At 39.5% G+C, this 6,000-nt stretch overlaps 1 protein-coding gene across 2 annotated transcripts in view; it reads right to left on the bottom strand.

The window, feature by feature from the left end:
- Positions 1-6,000, bottom strand: part of CPNE4 (copine 4) — a 213,074-nt gene that overhangs the window by 174,329 nt on the left and 32,745 nt on the right. Inside the window, exon 1 of one of the 2 annotated variants that reach the window (XM_042816967.1) lies at positions 797-875. The exons of the other annotated variant lie outside the window; for it this stretch is intronic. The gene's annotated coding sequence lies outside the window, so the exon portion shown is untranslated. Of the gene's footprint in view, positions 1-796; positions 876-6,000 lie in introns of those variants that run through there. 2 annotated transcript variants of the gene reach the window in all.

Genomic DNA, 6,000 nt, shown 5'->3' with positions numbered 1-6,000 from the left:
CACACAATTTTAACACAAGAAGAAATTAATACACAATTGTTTTTCCCATCAACAAGGAATACAGGAACACTTTAATATACCCACTTGCTCTGAACTTCCCAATTTGACTCCTGAAAAGCTGATTCCCAACACAAGGCTTAGTGCCTTCAGTGCACCTGTCCTCCTCCGTTCAGACGAGAAGCAAAACATTTATATCACCTTCCCAGAGAGCAGATCTGTGATACCCATTTTTCCCGTTAATTATGATAGTAAAACTGGAACAGCATTTCTAAATTCAGAGTAAGCAGACTTGGCAATATAGCATGGAGATCTAAGAAATACAAATAAACTTCATGAATTCAAGTCTGAAGGATGAGACGGATGATCTGTTCTCCTTGCAGATAAGAAAAAGGTACATTAACAGTGAACAGTTTTTCAAACCTGTTCAAATCCATCCAGGACCAAACCACAGCCTGTTGTGAATTCAACACCACCCCCAGCACACACGTTCAGTACATTTAAGTCAAGGGATGGCCTCCAACCACCCTCTCCAACTCAAGACCTATGGGCAAATTTCTTTGTAGTAAAACTGGCTTTTGAAACATGAAGCAGCACCATGACAGTGCCTACGATCACACCAGCCCTCTTCAAGCCTTCCCAATCACCTGTAAATACTGCCACCTGCACTGTGTTCCCATTTGCCACCAGGAAATAGAAAGCACACCTATATGGAAACAGGAGCAGCGTTAGGCTGCTTTATTAAGTGCAAACAGAACATTCAGCTTCTACACCACACACTCCTACACAATGCCCTCACTTCTCACACATTCTCAGCTAAGGCTCTTGACACCACACAAACAGCACCATCAAATCTTAAAGTCTTTCACAGAGTAGAGAACATTCCGCGCAGAGTCAATTCTCTTGCTTGATGGCAAGATCACAGTCATAGCCTGAAAGCAATGGCAAGCACAGGGGGACTGGGCTCTGGCTTATCAACACTACTGATAGAATCATAAGTTGAAGAGCAAAGTCCCACATGCAGCAAGGACCTGATATGATACTGCTGCTAAGCAGCACAATAAGCATATGGAAAAAGTGCTGCTAAAGGTAGTGATAAAACCATGCTTAGGAGATCAGGGTACTTTTTTCCTTTCTATTTGTTTCTTTTCAAAACGGAAACAGATTATGACAGCAGTAACTTCAAAAAGCCACTAAAGGATCATATTTAGCTTAAAATTGCAGACAACTGTGTGTGCACATGCATTTTTCTAGCAATCACCACAAATCTGTGTGTTCTCATTCTATTTACGATATATTCTTGATATACAATGTCAGAAGCTTGCGTATCCATCACCTGGGATTATAACAGACAGAAGCTGAAGTGGAGGTAAAGAATTGTTGTCTTATTATTCATCGCACTACAATCCCATCTCCTTCAGAAAGCTGCTAACAAGCTCAACAAGTTCATCCCACACATTTGCAAGAAGTTTTTACATGTTGCCCTTTCCAAACTGAAATCCATTTGAAAACTGGGTTAATTCTGTCTCATGCACATCTTATGTCATTAATGAAATGTCATCTTTTGTGCAGAAACAGGTCGGTGATTTAATTAAAACAGATTAATTCAGTGCTAAAGAGAAGAAAAAGGAGCAGTGAGGAGGAGATACGTATTTTTCTTCCTCCCACAATAATTATACACTGGTTTTTTTTGGACTGGTGGTTAAGTATAAAATTATATTCCTTTTTATCACTACAACTATTACTTCAGCTTTTACAAGTTCTAAATTTATCAACGGAAAAGATCGAACTACAGACTTACTCTTTTGTCCCATTATATTCACTTAATATAATCACCAGTTTGGGCTGTTGCTCTGATGTCATGTTACCAGGAAAACAGCTTTTGAGCCTACTGAAAGTGGTTTAAAAAAGTATTATTTTACGTAAACAGATACAAGTTATATTGCGTAAGAGCTTTTTTTTCCCCCCTCTTCAATTAACTACTTACAGAAGGAATAAATTATTCCATTTTCTTTGCTGCCAACTCTTCCTTTTTCACTTGATTATGAACTTCTTATTCTTTCAATGTCTACGTGGCTTTAATATTCACTGATTAAGAGCTGTATCTGGGAGAGGAAGGTAATAGCATAGCTACAAAAGTAAGCAGTGATCTGGTCACAAACTACTGAAGTTTCTAGTTCATTGCTACCTGCGTTCCCTTTCATTTCCACTTGAAAACAGGAAAACAGTGCATTATTGTATGCTAACCAAATTTCACTCACACTGACTCAACAGCCAGTGACAGACTGCACAGAACAAGGAGATCCATAAAAGTCAGCAAGAAAATAACCCAGAAATTTTAACAAAGCAGCTTTAGCAATATCGTTCCCCAAGTGATCCTGCCTTTTCCCTGCATACTTTGTCACTGACAGCACAGCAATGGAAAATGATCATCAGGCACAGGACGTTTGAGTACTTCAGCACTGCCTCGTGGGGCCTGACCCAAACTCACACAAACACATTTGTTGGCTTCAAACACACATCCCTCAGGCTTCGAAGATTTCCTGTGCTTCCATGATACCTTCCATTACGATGCAAGACCAGGTTACACAAAACAGAGCATCAGCAAGATTTATAGAAATGGATGACATTATAACAGGTCTCCAGGTAGAAAAGCTTTTACAAGTTCCCTCTGATTACTAACATGCTCAACTTCAGCAGAACACAGATTATTGTTTCCTCCAGGGAATGATACCAACTGACATCAGCAATCATTTTTCTGTAAGCAAATTTACATGATTGGGAATTCCCTGTCTCACTGAACTATTATGCTGGCTCCAAGGCTTCCATAATTATGAGATCCAAACCCCATTCCTTCTTATTTATCTGTGTGGTTGGAGAATAAGCTTTCCTCAAATTAGCAAAGATAAGGACTCACATTGCTCATAAAGCCTTGATTCAGAAAACTGGTTCAATAACATTCTGTGTGCTTACCCAGGAACTTGCCAGGAACTCTGGCTTGGTCTAGGGCTGAAGACAGGTAAGCAAAATAGCTCAGAAAAAAAAAAAATCCATCTTTATTTTGAATGTTTTATCATTGATTGTAAACCAGGAATCAGTCACAGACAGCATTCGTTACCCTCCATTCACTCTGTATAGCAACATTAGTTTTTCCCCCACAGTTGTAGGGGTTTCTGCAACCCATTACATTTTTGACTGATCTTACACTGGAGTATTTTTCCCTTAAGTCTAACCAAAATGTCCTTGTTACATCAGTGACCACTGCCTCCGGGCCGTTCCCTGCACATCTCTGGAAACCTCTCGCTATCATTCAGTACTATCTAAAACATGAAAACTCATCTACTTATCTTTGGCAACACTCTCGGACTCCTGGTTATCAGCCACATCTCTCATCACTATACAAGATTAAAACCTAAACATCAGCTACCACATAAATCGCTACAGAAGTTTAAACGATCACAGCTAATACAGACAAAATGCTGGCTGTTAAAATTAATTTGAATATAAATTACTGTATAATGAAAAGCCAATAGGTTAGCTAGACCCTCCACAGCATAGCTTGTGCAATTAAGCACACATTTTTTTCCTCCCTCCTTGATTCTGACTCACAACAATTAATTAGGATTAATGTTACAGCTATCAAAGTTTGAAAGATCCCTTTGCAAAATGGGCAATAATGATAAACCTCAGTAAGCAAGGAGTATCTGGAAAATCCACTGCAGTGATACAGTGAACAATGAGACAGATCTGATAGTGTAAGTAATTTACTTGGACAGAAGGGGAGAAGGTTCAGAACAACGTGCCAGCAGTGCAAATGGAAATATACACACACTGACAGTTCAAAAGGACTCATTACCATAGAACCAGTGGTTCAATTATAAGGGATAATGGAAAGTCACAGAAAAGAAATTAAGACATTTAACGTAGGACAGAACAATGTACAGAAGTGTGCAGCACCTATACAAATGACTTCAGTTAAAGGAAAAACCCCACAATACCTGGAGCACTGGGAGATACTCAACTGTGCTCGTTTCTGCATGCTTTTCAGTAGATCCCAGTGAAGTCAAATGCACATGGTGTAACACAAAGAATCTGTTGGGATCAGCAGCCAAAACATATGCATTAAGATTAATCTAAGATTCTCCTTCGAGCTTTTAAAATATAGCTTGAAGTAATCTCTTCTAAATGTTTTCTCTGTCATCCCACTGTTGTAATATACAGGAGCAAAGTCATTAAAAGATAGGAGACTGAAGATATAAGAGAACAAAATAAATTCCGCAGGAAGTTGGCAGAAAATCAACAAAAGCCAGCTCTATTTACATTTACTGGGTTTGCTTCAGTTGCAAGGTGTTTACATCTCTCCCAGCAAGGCCAGCAAACGCAAGACTTCTGTTCATAAAAATGATGCTTTCTAATACAGCAGAGTCTTAATGTGGTAACACAACACGTTCTGTTAGGAACAGTGAACAAGACAGACTCATCAGCATCCTGACACACTGCAACAGCCAGCCTCTCAGTTGCCCTCTTTCTGGCAGCGCTGTTTCCTTAATAGCACCTGTCCAAATCTTTCATTTAAAACTCAATACTGCCACAGAAGGCATTAAGTGGTGCCAAGGCCCCTCTTGCTAAGGAATAATGTCAGCAAAGTCTCCACGAGCTGAGGATTTACAGGCAGGAGCGAATAACATGAAGTCCCAGTAAAATTCAGGCTGTCAGGTAACTGACTCATTTGTCAGCTCAGACACTGGGTCCAGGGAGCAATGGTGCCTGAAGCCCAGGTCCCTGTATGCACAGGGATGCTAACTTTGACACATAGGGAAACTCTGGACCATTGCATCCAGTTAAAATACCACACAGAGAAGCTGCTTCCAGGCTGTCGCAGCACATGGTATAGATTTGAAACTACTCGTCTCTAAAAGCAATTGCAGTTTTCTTGGTGTTGCCAGTTTACTGCTTGTACTAAGTGATGTCTTAAATGAAAGATGGGCCAAAAAGACCCACAAAAGTTTTGTTCTGAGGATGTTTGCAGTTTTAAAATTAGCTCCCTAAATTGGGTATTAAATTCGAAACAACAAAAAAAAAAAAAGTGTTTTTCCTGAGAGCTCTGAAATCTTGCAGTTTAGTTACCTATTGAGAATCTTACATAACTAAGCTTGACTGATATTCCACAATACTTCAGAGAAAGATAAATCTGGAAGAAAAATAAAAACCCCAACACTGAGCTGTAGTAGTTACAATTCCGCTATCAATCCCAGTTGGCAGCCTTCAGAAAGTATTCAAGACAAAATAAATGTCTAATAAAATTAACCAATACTGAACAACACGGAAGATTAGTACTTTACTATGTTAATCCTGCCATTATCTTCAGATCATATATAAGATTTGAGATGATAATTACCACTATCCCCACTGCAAAAGCTCGAGCTTCAGGGAACTGCAACAGCAAGGTGTGTTGTGCAGTTAGACTCAATTACACCGAAGTATGTGTATAAACACAACGTTTGGAATAGTTTGTTCATTTACAGATGTAACATATTGCAGACTGCTCATTTTCCTCTACAGATGGTCCTCATCATAGACATGGGGCTGTATGAATATCAAGTTTAACAAAATATTCCTGGGTTCTCTCTCCAAACCTGCAAAAGGCAATAATTCTCTTTCCCGCTCACCCTCAACTGCTTCATTGAAATTCATCAGCCACTGCAGATTACACAGTGGTAGGAAATTTCATTCAACAGTCCTCAGTTCTTTGTAACGTTCTTCTGTATCAAGTACAAGAGAGAAGAGGATCCAACTCTGACAAAGCTCTGCTCTGGGCTCTGCTCTATCATCTAAGGCCAATACTTGGTAAGAACTGCGTTTAAGGAGGTTTTTTTCTGGGCCAAAATAAAGTGCCTTGAAAAGAGAAAACTCACACAATTTAAGTGTTGAGGGACATGGTTTAGTGGGAGCTATTGGGAATAGGTGAATGGTTGGACTGGATGATCTTTTAGGTCTTTTCCA

The sequence above is a fragment of the Centrocercus urophasianus genome, unplaced genomic scaffold (assembly GCF_019232065.1).
Source record: "Centrocercus urophasianus isolate 14NV4802_14NV808 unplaced genomic scaffold, USGS_Curo_1.0 seq_16, whole genome shotgun sequence".
Classification (NCBI taxonomy): domain Eukaryota; kingdom Metazoa; phylum Chordata; class Aves; order Galliformes; family Phasianidae; genus Centrocercus; species Centrocercus urophasianus.
The sequence above is the reverse complement of the archived record's forward strand: the minus strand, read 5'-3'. Positions and strand labels throughout refer to the sequence as shown.